The sequence below is a fragment of the Suncus etruscus genome, chromosome 6, assembly GCF_024139225.1.
Source record: "Suncus etruscus isolate mSunEtr1 chromosome 6, mSunEtr1.pri.cur, whole genome shotgun sequence".
Lineage (NCBI taxonomy): Eukaryota > Metazoa > Chordata > Mammalia > Eulipotyphla > Soricidae > Suncus > Suncus etruscus.
The window spans coordinates 43,612,225-43,629,226 of NC_064853.1; the positions used below are offsets into that span (position 1 = coordinate 43,612,225).

A 17,002-nucleotide genomic window follows, 5' to 3' on the forward strand; every position below is an offset into this window, starting at 1 on the left:
TATTTTGAGGAAATAGAGGTTAATGTAAAATGACAGCTATAAGGATGTTCATTGCAACATTATTTATTATTGTGGGACAAAGGAAATGGCAAATGTTTAACATTTAATGGCTCCATAAACTGGGACATAAGACATTTCATTTCAAAGAATTCTTAAATTAGAAAATGCTTAATATGTGGCATTAAATGAAAAATATCATCCTATAAAATGAATATATAGTATGAACTAAAAATTTTATATACATACATATAAAGTAATAATTTTCAAAAAGAGAAGACAGGAAAATGTTAATAACAAGAACTTGGGGTGGGTTTATGTTACTTTGTATTTTTTTAAAAGTGTTACAACTAAAATGTTATTCTGGTGTATAGAAAAATTGTAAGCTAAAATATATTATGATAGTTCGCATCACCAGGAGGATGGAAAATACACATCTTAAGAGAGGGCTTTCACAATCTGTCCTTAGTATGTCAACTTCATCTGCCACTTCCCTGTCCCCAAAAGCTCCCCAAACATTGCCACATGCCTTGCTTTGACTGCTTTAACTACGGTTATGCTTTGCTTTAACTGCTCTATCCCCAGTTGGCATTCTTCCTGCCTGAAGGCCTTCATCATGCTCATTCTCTTGTGCTCTTTTTTCTTCCCACATCTCCATCTGTAATTTTTTCCATATTTTATTACAGATAGAGATGTGGGAAGCCCCACCCCTTTTTTGACAATTAAATTCTCTATGCCCCAGCAAAACTTTGGTGGGGATGCTTTCCCAAGTGGTGATCAGTGGGCTCTATGATGCTCATAGCAATATTCATTCAAACCTAGCAAGCACATCAGTTATTGAGCCAGTAGATGTGGTACTTTTTGGGGCCTTCCATGCTGCAAACCACAAAACCAACCAGGTAAAAATCAGTGGTCTCAGGCCTGTGCCCAGTGATGTTCAGGGAGCCTCACAGCATCAGAGATCAAAGTGGGGTCTGGCACATGCAAGGCAAATGCCCTAAAAGCTATATTATCTCCTTATTCCACCAGAAAAAAAAAATGTCGTATTTCCATAAGTTACTAGTTTAGTGCCTTTCACCTACAGTTTTTCTTTCTAAATTTTAGGGAAATTAAATCCATTTTATAATAAGAAAGGATTCACAGAGGCGAGTGCTTTTGATTGGATTCTTAAAGAATTAGTATGAATTTGTTAGCAAGCAAAGGGCAGTAGGTAGACCTTCTGAGCCGTCCTGGAATAAGCTCCCCCTCCCTCCCTCGTAAGTGCCCATGCTTGATTCAAAAACCTTAACCTTACTACATAGTGTGTCATGGGGGAAGTGTCTTCACCACCAAACTAAAGGACTGTAAGAACTTTTCTCCTATTCTTTTGTTCAGTGCTGTGATACCTAGTATATATGCAAGGCAACATAAATGCATTGTTGTTGGCACATGCAAGGCAAATGCCCTAACAATGTCCAAATGCAGTGTTGTTACTGAGTATAATGGTCTGAATATACCAGTCCAGTAATTACCCTTTTTCCTCGTATTGGTGCAAATGGGGAAAATCTCATGTTCTTGGGCCCAAGTGATAGCACAGCTGTAGGGCATTTGCTTTGCACGTGGCTGATCCAGGACTGACCTGGGTTCGAACCCTGGCATCCCATATGGTCTCCTGAGCCAGAAGTGATTTCTGAGTGCAAAGCCAGGAGTAGCCCTTGAGTGTCACCAGGTGTAGCCCAAAAACAAAAACAAAAACAAAAATAAATTTTATGTTCTTGTTGTCTTATCATTGGCTTCAACTAACAGGCTCAGGAATGCTGAAGATACTTTACCAATTTTCTGTTGATAAACCAAATTGAGGAAGTTATGTACATAGTAGGTATTAAGAAAAATTTCTACAACATTTGGTCCTAATCATTGTGTAAAAATTCCACCAATATGAGCTTGGCTTTCCCTTTAAACAGCATGCCACAATTTTAGAATGATGCCTCTGAAATAAATCTTGTGTGAGTAATGTTTCTCTTGGACTCATAAAATCTTTATAGCAGCCTTTTCTCATCTCATAGGTGATGAGAAGGGAGACAGAAGTAGAACCACGAAGCTAGATGTGGGAACTGCAGTATTTTCTCCATGTGTGTTACACATTTAATAGAAAGTTTTTAAATGCAAATCCAATACTGAGCACCCATTAGCTGAAAAACACTACTTGTGCCCAAAGTGCTCAATTTGTGAGTATTCTGATTAAAGAGTATCCTTTCCAATAAAGGAGAGAATGTTCTCAAGCATTCAGTAATACCCATACCAGGGATAGAACACAACTACTGCAGAATTGAACAGCTTATTCCCCTCTTTCCACCTGCAGGGACAGAGGAAAGAATTTTATTTCAACCCAGTTATGCAAAGAAGCAGAGTTGGGAGACAGAGACAGAGGAAAGAAAGTATTCTATTTCAACCCAGTTTTGCCAAAAACAAGGGCTTAATCCAAAAGACATTTCCAAGTACCTTCTGTATACTAGGCATAGTTTATACTAGGCACTGTACGAAGATTTTATATGAGTTCATAATAAGCTTTGGTTTCCAGGGGATCACAAACAGGAATTGCCCAATCATTGACCAGCTGTTGAACTATACGGTTTTTGAACCTTTCTAGCTTCAGAGTTTTTCTTTGAAAATAAACATGGGTAATAGGAATTCATAACATTACTACAGAAATTACCTAAGTTAATGAATTAAGGAAAGTGCTTGCAAAGCACTTTTCACAGAAATGGACATCGTCTAAGTTCTCAATGAAAGTTATAGGTTAAGAATATGTATGGACCCCTGTGCTAAATTCCTTATGCCTTGGCCTTTCATTCACTGACTCTGCTTCAGTGAAACTCCATCATCTGTTGTCTGTCAATAAAACATTATGGTTGCCTTTTCCTTGTATACATGGCTTTGTCTCATCTTCCTGCTTATATATATATACAATATATATAAATATATATAAACAATATAATATAACACATTATATTATATATAAATATGTATAATATAAAATATATATTTATATATAAATATAATATATATAAATTTATGTATAAATATATAAATAATATATATAAAAGAAAGTACCTGGTTAGGAATCCAAAGAATTTATTAAACACAAATGCATGAGACAGGATGTGCGGGAAGGCAGTTTTCTCAGGTTTATCATCCTTCTCTTTGCCTATGATTATTTACCACTTTACATGAGCCCATGTGCTCACTTCTGTCCCTCAGTCTGTATGACTGGCACCCTATTTCTACATATCTGGATTCTACTTAGCAAAAGAGAATCAGCTCCTTAGTCACATGTCAAGTGCTTGTCCCATCAATTAAGACTCCTCAAAAGGTGCCTGTTCCACTCATACAGGTCACAGGAGTCCTTCCCTGTGGTAATGGCTGGGGAGGGGATTGGGAAGCAGTCCTGCAGAGAAGTGAGTGGTTCAAGACCTATTGACTTTGTTGGTTTACCTTCCTGTTTTCTTTTTGATTTTCCTTGCATGTTAATGAAAAAAAATACACCTTGCAGCTGTACTTTGAGTTAAACAAAACAAGTCAGACTAAGGGCTTGGCACTCTGTGGTGAGAGCCATTTCAGGGTAATCTCACTGCCCCACTCTTGTCTATCTGGCTTTCAGAGTCTGCAGCAGGAAGCTCTGTAAATACCCGGATTATTGTGATTATTCTGAATCTCCCAAGCCACTAAATTTCCCAAATTCTCAAAGTTGTAAAGCCTTGGGATTTAGAGATGTAATTAAGAACAGATGAGCCTCAAAAAGGTTGGGTTGATGTGATGAGATGTGGAGTTGTATCAATAGCAGTGCCATTATGGCCAGAAATGCCAGGACTCTCACTTGCACCAGTGGCATGAGGCATCAGGAGGGGTCTCACTGGGCTCTCTGGGTCCAGAAGCCTTGCCTCATATTCTCCCCACCTTGAATTCAGCAGGTTGAAAGGAGGCAATGCTGAGACCACCCAGGACCTGGCACCCAGGTCACTGCCGGCAGCTAGCAGCAGGTCTGGAGTGCAGATGGGGCCAGCTTCCCCCATTCCCTCTCAGATCGCCATTTGTCTTCCTGCCTGCACTTCAGTCTTGCCAAAAAAAGGACATTTGCTGCAGTGTTGGATCATTCTTCTACCGTTTTAGTTTTCACTGGGCTCCCATTGTTTTTTCTTTGAGCTCTGTACTTACCGGAAAGCTCAGAAATGGCAATAAGACAATCCTATGTTTTATTTGATCTATTGACCATGGTGGCCTGAGACTATAGGATCAGTCATGCCAAGGAGGTTTTGACCTTCTGGAAGGAAATGAGTGTTCTCTGAACCAGAGCCAAGCCAGCAGCTTAGACCCTTCCACCAGCACCACGATGGCATCCAGGGAGTTCCAGAGCATTAAATCGCCATCAGAAATTGACAAGAGTTTTACAGCCTGTGTGCAACAGGGCAAGGGAAGAAGCTATGACTCCACATTTGCCCTCTGAAGTGGCAGATTAAGGCTGTTGGTGCTAGAAAGTCTCAGTTCTGCTCCTTGGCAGCTCTGGCACCTCACAGCTGTTGCTTAGCCTCTGTGCTTCTATCTTCTCATTTGAAAACCAAAGGTGAAGTGGAATCTGGGGGTTAACTGCATGTGAGATGCAGTGTAGGGTAAATGATGCTAATAGCACAAGGGTCACCCCAGGTTCCAGGTGTTCCACAGTATTCCCATTATGCAGAAGAAGCGATTGTGTCTCTAATGTTCAATTTGTTAATTGCCTTGTATTCTTTACTAGTAAACAGCAGGGATAGACTCCTAGCATGGAGACCTCTGACTCTAAGAGTCTCCATTTCTGTTTCCCATGATTGGCTCCTCTACAGCACATAGCCTGACTTCCTCTTACTGCTGCCTTTTACCTCCTCTACCCTGTGCTGAGTCTTGATGATCCCCATTTCAGAGTCAGTGACCCAGGGTCAGAACACTGCTTCCTAGCAATGGCAGTTCTCTGAGCCTTCATTTTCTGGTTTTTGTAAATGGGCACAATAACAGGGTCTGCTGACCAAGAGACTAGTAACTTTCAGGACGGGAGACTGGCCTTTTACACTCTGGCTTTGTATTTCTGGGAGTTAGCCTGACTTCCATACTGAGACCTTAGTGACTTCTTGAACATAGGTATCAACCCTAGACTAGGCCATTGATTATGCAGGATTAGGACAGTCATCAGGACCTTGTCATCATCATGTCTGAACTTAGGCAACATCAAAGCATCAACACATACAAAAAAGAGCAACATTTACGTTTTGGCAAGCGCAACTGGTAATTTGATAAAATTAAATATCCAATCATAGGCATGCACCTACTTCCTGACAGCATCCCATTCAGTGTAAAACTGTGCTTCCTGGAACCCTCCCCTAAATTACCTCACACAAACTCAGATTCTACCATTGCTTCATTTTATCACCTTCTGAGAAGATCCAAGGGTCCCTAAGTGGTATGCTAGTCCTTATGATTACAGACCAATATATTCTACTTGCTTCAATTACAGGGCAGATAGGTGGAAGTTTTAGGCTGGCACGGTCAGACATAGCTCTGGGGACATTGGCACTGTCTCCTAGAACAAAATATGATGATGATGCCTGGTGAGCACTTAAAAATAGAACCAACTGAGGCTGGAGCAGTAATACAGCTGGTAGGGCATTTGACTTCCACTAAGGTCAACTTGGGCTCGATCCTTGACATCCTACATGGGCCCCCAAGCCCACCAGAAGTGATACCTGAGTAGAGATAGGAGTAAGCCCTGAGTGCAGCAGAGTGAGCCCCCACCCCAAAATAGAATGACCTGATCTGTAATAAGTGCCCAATGCATGACAGCTATTAGTATATTTGTCACAAATAATGTTTTATTCTTTGAACAGAGCTGGTATGCACTCAGGAAGTCTCATTAATCACCTACCCACCCTTTCTTTCCTGAGGTCCACATAGGTATCCTCTACTTTCTCCCAGGCATTGCTGTATTCCTCCTGCATTTCACAGAGATTTATATCACACACCCCTTTTTTGCCCACAAAATTCTGCTCCACTGTTTTCCCTTTGGGGACCTCACTTGTTAGACCACCTCTTTGGAATTTAGGCAGCATAGAGGGTGGAAGGAAGGTGGGGACAGCAGCCAAGTGACAGCTCACTCTCCCAGCCCTGGCAGAGCCCATGCTGCAAAAGGAAGTTCCTGCACCTTCTTGCCAGAGATGCTGGAGCCAGAGAAGGCTGGCCAGATCCTTCAGTATAAATGTCCTCGCAGCTGCAGCTATAGCTACTAGGGGCAGCCCCCGGGACTGCAGAGTTCTTCCATGCCTGCTGCTGCTAATTGCAGATAATGCATTAAAAATACAGAGCTGCATCTGTTCATCGCAACACAGGCATCCAGGACTGTAGGTGTTTTCTAACAACAGGGTGGGAGCAAATGAAAACACTGCTTCTTCCTGCAGGTTAGAGTCACAGCTGTGACCAGGAAGCTGTAGCTAGGGAGTGGAGGTCTGGTGTCTGGTGCCTAGTACATTCACTGAATGCCAGCCAAACTCTTCTTTAGAGATGCTGAGGGATTGATCTAGCTATGTCTCTAGAAACGCACAATTATGTAACCAGTCCAGCGCAAGAGCATACTCCTCCAAGTCTCCTGAGAGGCCTTTTCTGTACTGCTGCAAGAAGGGATGCTGCCAGTTACTTGGACAGCAGGTATAATGCCCCTCTCCCAACTCTATTGTTCATTTTCCCGCAGGCAAGCCCCAACCTTAGCCTGTCTTCTCTGTTTTACATCTGTAAAATAGGGATGTTGAAAGTCCCTGGTTTTCTTACTTAGTAAGTCAGTTGCTTGTAAATCACCTCCAAATGGCACCAGTTATGGCACTGCCATTTATACAATTGGAGTTTTGTTATTGTTTTTGTGTTTGGCATACTATGATTAATAAAGCGAGGTCTTTGTCCTTCTTCACAGTAGAGGGGTAGTTGGAATATGGTGTGTGAAATCCATATTAGTCAGTCCATGTTAGAGGTGCCTGATGGAAGGCAAAAGGTCAAAGAGGACTTTCTGGAGGCAGGACATCTATTCACTGAGTCTTATAGGATATGCTATCAGCACTAAAGGAAAGGGAGCCCATTCCAGCCAAGTGTAGTGCATGTAGAAAGCATTAGAAGAGAAATTCTAAGTGTGGGTGAGGTTGGGGGAATTGTGGGGATATTAGGTGGCAGTACCTTAGGTGGGTTTACTGATATGTAAATTTCCCCTGGACTGATTTGAGACATTATTATTTCATAATTGCTTTGAGTGAGAGAACTGCATGCAGCTTTGCTGTTTCTCTGGCTATAGTGAAGGGGTATGTGAGGATTCAGTCACCTCACAGCCTCTCTGGAGAAAGGATCTACTTGTAGTATGGTTCACTTGGCTTCTTTAAGAGGGCTTCTTTGGGATGGGGAGGTTTGGTTCTGTGGAGTGGCCACATTGATGAGGCCCAGAAATGCTCAGGGTTACTCTCACCTCTAAACTCAGGAATTACTCCTGGCAGGAATACTCCCAAGGGAGTACTTCCTTGGGGTACCATATGGGATTCCAAGGGTTAAACTCAGAATGGCTATTTTCATGGTAAGCTCCCTACCTGCTGTATTATTACTGCAGCCTCATCAAAAGAGCTTCTTAAACTTCTATAAAATAGGAACACATTTACTGATGAATCACAAGGAAAAATTTTTATTGGTTCTTGGGCCACATCCGGTGATACTCAGGGGTTACTCCTGGCTCTGCCCTCAGAAATCACTCCTGGCAGACTTGGGGGACCATGTGGGATGCCATCAAACTTGGGTCCATCAGAGTCGGCTGTGCAAGGCAAACACTCTACTGCTGTGCTATCACTCCAGCCTCCAGGAAATTTATTTTAAAGCAGATTTTTGAATAGTTATGTGGTTCTGGATGGTGCCCCAGCCCACAAACTTAAAAGCCATGTTTTAAAGGACAGATCTCTGTGCCCTAGACTGGAGGCTGCTTCTGGTCCTTCCCCTGCCAAAGCTCTCAGCTGGTTCCCCTTTATCAGAGCAAGCAGAGGCAAATGCAGCAGGAGCCAGGAGTCAGTGCTTTTTGACCTCATCACACAACCAAGAGCCTATCATGTTTTCAATCTCTATTTATTATGATTTAGACTGTTAAAAAGTGTTGAAATGTATGAAATTAATGTAAAAAATTACTACACTCTATTTTTTCTAGTCTGGTCTCCCAATCTTTGTCCTCACCCCTCTCCATTATTTAGTAATTGGTTCTGATGTCCAATGTTAAATTTTGTCATGGTTCAGTAATATCTATGTTGTTACTTGGATTCTATTCCACTGAAAAGCAACATGCAGATTTCTCAAAAACATAAGACTAGAACTCCCATATGACCCGACAATTCCACTTCTTGCCATCTATCACCTCCAACGCACAAATATTCATTCAGGAGGATATATGTACATCCATTGTTATTAAGTGCTTAGTAAGTAACCAGGATATGGAAACAACCATCATTTTGCAGTATCCTGTTCATTAGAAGCAAACCACTAAGCCTACACCACACACAGGAGGGAACTGTATAGGCAGGAATCCTAGGAGTCCAAGATCATAGAGTCCTTTTTGATGCAGCCCCTGCCTGACCTCTTACCTCCAAGTAATTCACTCCCCTTTCACGTGCAAAAACATTACTTTCTAGGGTTCCTATAACCTCACCCCCAAAATACCTTCAGTTCACTGTTTATAATCTCTTCATCTAAATCAGATTGAGGTATAATTCCTTATGTACAAGTTCTAGAGAAGCATTTCTCAATATCAGGCTATTAAGTGCCCTCTGTAAAGCTCCCAGGATATGAGGGCACAGTTGAAAATTGTTTCAATGAGGGCCACAACAAGAGACTTGGGGGCCAACTGATAGGATAGGAAAGTATACATAGGAAGGAACAAGGTGGGAAGGGGGTCATTATTGGGACAAGGTTGAGAAATACTACCCTAAACTATTACTCAATTTGTATCTCTGCAAGAGTAAAGGAAGGTTATTCTCACCTTCTAATCCCACCTACATTCCCATTATATAATGGGAGTTCAGCATGGTCTAAAGATATTTCTACTCAGAAAAAGGTAGCAACACAAGACATCCAGGAATCCCTGGTTCATAACAATTTTAAAACCCACCCAGGAATTATTGGAAGCTTTTATGCATTCTTTTCAACATTTGGAAAAAATTCTCTTATTTTTGTTGTCAGCTTGAGTTCTTGGTTCCCCACTTTAATTACTTTCTTTTCTAAATGTTATCATGTCTGTTTCTACCATGCCAAGCTGATAGAGATCCTACTGATAGCAGGCTTCTCAAAAATGTTGTGTCTTCTATAAATCTTACTGAGATTTTATCACCAAAAAAAAGTCAATCCAAACACCTTTCTTTGAGTAAAACCCTGTTCTACCTCAGATTTGCTTAGAATAATCAGAGTGGGTTATCTGATGTTTCCTTTGGGTCCTGTTCTTTCATCTAGAGCCGAAGTTTCCAGACACATTTAACCTACTTCCCCAGAAAAAAATACTCAGCACCCCTGGTAATCTACTTTAACAGAAAATACCTGCCAATTGCACTCCAGGCTGTCATTCTGGTTTATTCCAGCACCCAGGACACTTATGTTAGGAAGAGCTGATCTAAAATAGAATTTCTCAAACTTTCTAATAATAATCCACATATGACTTTTTCTTTCCTGTAACCCTCATCTTACCAGTTGGTTGGCCCCCTGATCTCTTACTGTGCTCTACCTTGACACAATTTTCACCTGTGGCCCACTTGAAATATCCTGCAAACCATAGAGCCCTGGGTTGAGAAGTGCTGCTCTATTGTCTGAATTCTTTTAAAAAGCTTTTGTGTGATTGAATAATGCCAGGATTCTTTGCTCTTCCTAAGGTAGTTGCCAGATGTGGGACATTTATATGCTCAATTTTAGCTGTCGAGCATTTCTTTTATTCAGTTTTTATTCCCTTATTCTTTCGTTGGCTTACAGTATGATGAAACTGCAGGAGAGTTGCATCATGTCTTGTTATACACCATTACTTAAGGTCTAGTGCTGCTCTACCATCTAAAGACTCCTCTACAATTTGGAGTAGAAAGGTCAGAATGTGGTATCATCAGTGGGATGTGATATGTTATAGGATGGATAAGAGTGAGAGGTCAGAGGACATTCTTTTCAATACTTCTTTTCTGGTAACCACCATAGTTTTCATTAAATCAAGAAGTCAGTTTTAGGTTTGTTTGTTTTTCCAGTGTATTTGCTTTATTTGTATTCTACATATGCATGAAACCATATAAGTTTTGTTTTACTTCCTTATTTATTTCACCTAGCATAATTACTGTATGTCATCAATTTTGTTTCAAACTCTAACTTAATTTTTTAATTGTCAAATAGTGTCCCTTTGAGTATAGTTACCACAAAGAAACTATATAAGTTCTTTAGCCAGTCATTTTTTCATGGGATCAATCTAAATAGGTGATCCCATGTTTTGATTATTGAGAGTAAATTATCTTGTGACCAAAAGATTATAAATATTCTATTTGAACTAGTGTTTTTCTACCCTTCAGATATCTTTTTCTGTTTCAGATAAAGCCTAACTTTTATTCTATCTTATTTATTTATTTATTTATTTATTTATTTTTGTTTTGAGGGCTATACCCAGTGGTGCTCAGAGGTTACTTCTGGATCTGCACTCAGAAATCACTCCTGGAAGACTAAAGGGACTATATGGGAACCCAGGTTCATCCTGGTCAGCCTACCACTTATGATATCAGTCTAGCCCTTTCTGTTTGTTTGTTTTCATATTTTAATTTGGGGACCATACATGGTTGTGCTAAATTCTTACTCCTGGCTCTGTTCTCAGGGATTACACTTAGCAGAGTTTACAGACTGTCTATATGGATTTCCAGGGTTCAAAATCACCTTTAAGAGAAGTAACTTAATCTCTGTATTATCTCTCCCACCCACTTTACACTTTTTTAAAGACTCTAGTCATTAATTCCTGTAGAGGTTATATCAATTCACATTCCAAGAATATACCAGAGTTTAGCTTTCTCCATATTATTATCAAATCTTGTTTCCAGACCCTTAGAGTTAAGGCCATTCTCACAAATTTGAGATGTTATCTCGTAGTTTTGATTTCTCATTTTCATCCTAAAAAGGGACGTTGAACCTTTTATCATGTGTCTGTTGTCCATCTGTATATATTCAGAAAACTATTTCTTGAGGTCTTTTGGCCTCTTTTTGATAGGGTTGCCTTTTAACTTTTAGTGAGTTATGGGTCAATTTGTACAATATTAATCCTTTATCAAATCTGTATGAAAAGATGTCAGCTATCTTCTCTATCTTATGTTTTTTGGTTTTAACTTCTTTGCTTGTATAAAAGCTTTTTGACTTGATTTTGTGCCCCTGGTGTGTATCACCTAGGTTTGCTTAATATGTTATGATTTTGGATCTACTATTCAAGACTTGACTCCATTTTGCTCTTGGCTCTGTGCTTGAGAACACCTGACAGTGCTCTGAGAACCACATGTGATATTCCTGGGATCAAATGGGTCTGCCACATGCAAAACAAGTGCCTTAAGCCCCATCTCTGTCTAAGTTCCCTTAGCTTATATTTTGGTTTATTTTTATATTACCATCTCTAGATCATATACTTTAATGATTTCCTGATACCAGGATGTATTTTTTTTATCTATTTCTATTTGCAGCCAATTACTTTAAATCTTAGTGGCATAAAACATCATCTATTACTTTAGGTTCTGAGGTTTAGAAATCAGATAGGACTTACCTGGATGTGACAGGGCTGCAGTTCCTATGTCTTTATGAAAGATGCCAAACTTCCAAGCTGTTGGCAGAATTCAGTCCTCACAGACTGTTGGAGAGGACTGCAGGGATCCACTGGGTGTTGATCAGAAGCTACCTCAATCTTGTCACATGAGCCATCATGCAGGGCAATACTCAACACCTTGGTTTGCTTTGAAGAGTGAGCTTTTTTTTTTATCTAAATATGTCCTAAGGAGTGAGTTCTATCATTTTCCCCCAAAACACATTAGAAGTTATCTCCCAAGTCCAGCCCACAAGACACAAGTATAAAAATAGGAGGGGCGATTGGGAGCCATTTCAGATGCTGAGTTGGGGCCATGGTACAAGGGCAGAGGCAATTGAGCCTGATTGTGCTGTCAGACTCATGCAGAGATGGGCAACCAGTGAAATGTGGAAGGAATGAACCATCATTCACTGAGCAGGAGCACAAAAAGAACTAAAGAGGTTGGGGTGTGATTTCAGGGAAAGTTATAGAAAGGGGAGTATTACAGGATACAGCCATCATAGACCATAACGTTGCTCATCCAACCTGAAGCTAAGGCCAGTACAGTGGGTAACTGGTTATGTAGGGCCCTGTGCCAAGCCCTTTGTTTTGCTCAGCCTGATTTTTTTAATACATTTTGCTCACTTATTTTTCAACTAGTTTTTGTAGACTTAGGCAAGTATAATTTCTTATATGCCATGCCAGGCTACATATCCAGTGTTAAACCCAGAATTCCAAGTATCTTATCCCCAGATAATGGGTGGTTTTAAAACAAGGATAAACTCATGGGATAGGATTCACAAGAAACCCAAAAAGTTTTATCTGCCCCAGATTCAGTTGACAGAGAGAGTTGAAGGACAGATGAGGCCCAGGCTGTCATCTTAATTGTGGCTGAAGTGATTGAAGAGCAGGCCTGAGCTGCCTCTGCAGCCAATGGAAGACTGTTAGTAAAGTATAAGACCTGAGGCCAAAGGCAAACACACACCTAGGAAGGTTTAGAAATACATATAGGCCCAAATCCCAGGGAAAAAATAGAATAAAATGCTAGGCATGTGGCCCAACTAAGTGGACTTTCATACTCTCCAAAGTGATCCATTGTAGGTTCATTCAAGTTGAGATCTGCTGAGCTTGTGAAAACTGTTCTCAGGGAAGTAGGAGCCCTAGGAAGAGGCACTACCAGGGGCCTTCTGCCTCATGCCCCTCCTTACTGCTTTCCCATTCCTAGGAAATTGAATCTGTTGGGGAAATATTTTCATATCCACACCTGAGTTTTAGCTACAGCATCCAAGGAATGCCAAGTAGAGATTCCTGAGTATTTCCACCCACGAACAATAAAGCACTCATCAATTTGTATCTGCCAATTTTGTGTCCTTCTCCTGCAGGCCTCAGAGAGTCATAACCCTTGGTTGGTACTGAGTCATCTCTGAAGATTCTAGAATGATCCATGGCTAAAGGTTCAATGGAAGCAGATGGTACCCCTTGCTCAAAGCCCTCTATTATATCTCCCCTTTATATTTAAGTCCCAAAGGAAATTCTCTGCCAAGGCTGTGTCTCTCCAAACTCATCTATGCACTCTCATACCTCCTGTCCTTCAGGCCTCCCCTTTCAGACGCCATATTGACAACTGTCTCGGTACCACTGCACCTGTCATCCCTGTGCCATCATCTGAGGAAGCATGTCCCTCAGATCTCAGCATGCCCCGTTTCTTCATAACTTTTGAATTGAACCCCAAATATCTGCTCTGTTTAGCCATTTAAATTGCCTTATCCTTTACTCTTTGTCACGGTTTACCTCAGTACTCTGCTTTTTTCTTGGCTTCAGAGCCCTTAGCACTATCAAAAAAATGATCTGGTGTGTTTATCTGTTGATGTGTTTATGATTTTCTCTCCCACACTGGGGTATGAGAGATCAGAGACCTTGCTGTAGCCCCAGAACCACAACAGTTTCTGGAATATTACAGGCACAAGATTTACATAAATATTTGTTGAATAAATGCATAAATGAATGAATAAATGAGCCCAGGAAAGGGCTCAGGGAAGAAAGGATCAGAGTAGAATGATTTAGTCACCAACAAGACAGTGATGGGATCAAAGATCATGCCTTATTCCCAATGACAGGGCACCCAGCCCTGGGGAGTCTGGGTCTGGCACCACTACTGAGTCTGCACCTGCTCTTCCTTGCCCAGTGTGGCCCAGGCTCCCCCATATCTCCTCTGCATCCTTAGCATGTCATGACTTTCCATTAGCCTGTGATATTCACACCCTGAGTCCTTTTCGTAAAGGGACGGGCTTGGAATTAGTTTCCAGCAGGAGCTGCCTTCCATATTCACATGATTAATTACATAGAAAACCAGCACAGGGAATCATGAGGACTAGGGGTCCCTTTGCCTGGGTGCCTCTTCTCAGGAGTGTGGTATAAAGCACAGCAGCTGCCCACCAATGGTCCAAGTCCAGGTTAGAAATGAGACAACCTGCCAGAAGCACTGCCGAGGGCCACCATGCACCATTTCATTAGCACTGGAGGCTTCTGCCCCTCTCTTGATGTTGACACCAAGGAGAGGAAATTACACAGGTAGGAGAGCATCTGGAAGGAGAGAGAGGTTAAAAGAGTCTCTTCTAGATGTATAGGAAATATTGACCGAGTACTGTGGTTACTCCTGTTGCTCTGCAACGAATTACCACAAACGTATTGGCTGAAAACAGCACAAATTCATATCTGGATCTTAAATTCACTAGGAGATTAGCATTGTTCTTTACTTGGGGTCTTCTACAGCTGTGCTCAAAGTTGTGCCCTCTAGAGGCTCGGCTGGAAGAGGCTGCCCTCTTGCTCATGTGTGGCTGCAGAACTTGCTTCCTCTTGGCTGTGGGAGTAGAATTGAAAGGTTCTAGCCCACTGTCAGCCCCTAGACATAGCCTGTATCTCTTGGCCATGTGGGCTTTCCTGGTTTGACTTTTTCTCCAACCAGCCATCTCGAGAGCAAACCCATTTGAAGGGGGAGGGCTTTTTTGAGTTTACAAAATTATAGTAGCTGTATCCCACCTTGTGGGTTTTATTCTGTTGATGAGAAGCAAATGACAATTTTTATTCATGTTCAAGGGGAATCACAGAGGGTGTGAAGAGAAGGGGAGAGGGACTATGGAATAGCCAATCTTGAAGGATTTCCAGCAAAGGAACTGCTGCATGCTGAGGATTGTGCACACTCTTGGAATATGCATCATCATAATAATGTGAATCATTATTTTTGGATTAGACTTAGTTGACATCATCCCCACTGAGATCTCATACCTGACATTGGAGAAATAAGATATTTCTCCCAGGTCCTGCTGAGATCGGAATCACATGGGTCATTGTCACCAACATCTAACCTGTGCATACTGAAGGACCAGGAGCTTTACAGGGAAGAGAAAGAGCCTGAGGGTGGCCTGCAAAGGCGGCACAAGGCAAAGTGCACAGAGCTTCCTAGAACACAGAAAGCCAGGGAGAAATGACGGGTGTGGAATCCAGAAAAGAAATGAAGAAGACCGAGCACTGATGGCAAATGATCTGTTTTCTCAATGAAGCAGAAAATGAGGGCGTCTCCTGAGAGGGTGGAGGCTGGGCTGAAGGGGAAACAGAGCCAAGTCGGCACAGCATCTGTGGGGCATAGGAATAGGGAATGGGAGTATTGCCAGCCTGGGTACAAGGCTGCCAAGCACAAGAAGCTGCTTACTCCATGAAGACTTAAGCAGTCAGCTTGGTGGGTTGTGCCTGTGGCTACCCTCAGCACTATGTGTGGGCTCTATCTTCCTCCTCACACCTTGGAGAGTATGATTTATACCACTTCTACCTAGAAGTTTTCACAGGACAGGAACCCACTAGGGTTCTCTGCTGGCCCTTTTGATAACAAGTACTAGGTTAAGGGTTCCTGACTTGTCCTCCTCCGTATAGTTGACCATACTTCTGGCCTTTCATGACTCACATTTCTCCCCCACCAAAATCAGAGGGTTCCAAACTTATTTTGGTCTACTACCCCTTTTCAGAAAATAATTTACTTAGCACCTTCCCCTGCCCTGGAAAACATACCTCCTTTAAGTGCACAAAATCCCCCCCCCCAATTATATGCAAAACTGCTATTTCTACCTTCCAGGTATCACTTTAGAAACATTACAAGATTCATGACTTTTACTGTTGTTTTAAAAGAAATAGTTCCAACAGCAGTCAAGTATAAATGGCAATTACACCATGGAATAAAGGTTAGAGGTGGAACTAGGGAATTCTGTGCATGCATGAGTGACAAAAATGAGGTTTGCATTTTGGTCCAGTCTTTTGGATGTAAAGAAGTGGAAAGAGCCATTTAAAACTATTCCATTCCCATCTGTATCAATTAGGATGAAACATTATCCACAGAGTATGGTTGCCTAAAAAAGTTACAATACAGATGGCCAACAATCCAATTTGTGTTAAGCTACTAGTTTTTGAGTCATTCAAGTGGCAGAAAACCTAAGTCAAACCAACTTTTAAAACAATGAGATGTGTTGTCTCTTCAACAAGGTTAAGAATACACTGACACCAAGGGAGACTGACATTTTGGATAAGTAGACAATACAAATAGATGTCATCAGCCCTCAGGGTTTTACCCCCCACAGATCCTGGAACCCACAGATTACATACACTGGAATCTCATTCCCTTCACTGAACTGCCCTGTGGCCAAAGGTAGTCTCTGGTCTGGGTTTGTTTATGATATAGTTAAGGGCTCAGAACAAGAGACATGCTACATAGTGGTCCAAAAGCACTGAATGCCATCTTGAAACACAAGCCTAGTTAGGGTAGGGTACCCAGAATGGATGCCAAAGACTCTAAAATACAGAACCATCAATGGGCCAGGGGGTCAGATCTTGTGTTTAAGATCAACCTTGAGCTTTATTGTGTATAAAGTGCAGTACCCCCAGCCCATTAATGGTATGAGACTTGCTGGGAGCTGTGTGGAAGAGGGAACAGTTAGGGCCTGACTTAACTCTGGGCCCCCTGATCCCATAGGAAAATATTTCTTTGCCAAAACCTAAGTTAAATTCTTCCCAGCTAACCATTTGTAACCAGAATTTTTTTTTTTTTTGGTTTTCGTTTTTGGTTTTTGGGTCACATCCAGCAGCACTCAGGGGTTTATTCCTGGCTCTATGCTCAGA

At 41.5% G+C, this 17,002-nt stretch overlaps 1 protein-coding gene across 1 annotated transcript in view; it reads left to right on the forward strand.

Moving 5' to 3' along the window:
- The window catches only part of CSMD2 (CUB and Sushi multiple domains 2), a 638,485-nt gene that overhangs the window by 260,744 nt on the left and 360,739 nt on the right, over window positions 1–17,002 (forward strand). The window lies entirely within an intron of this gene.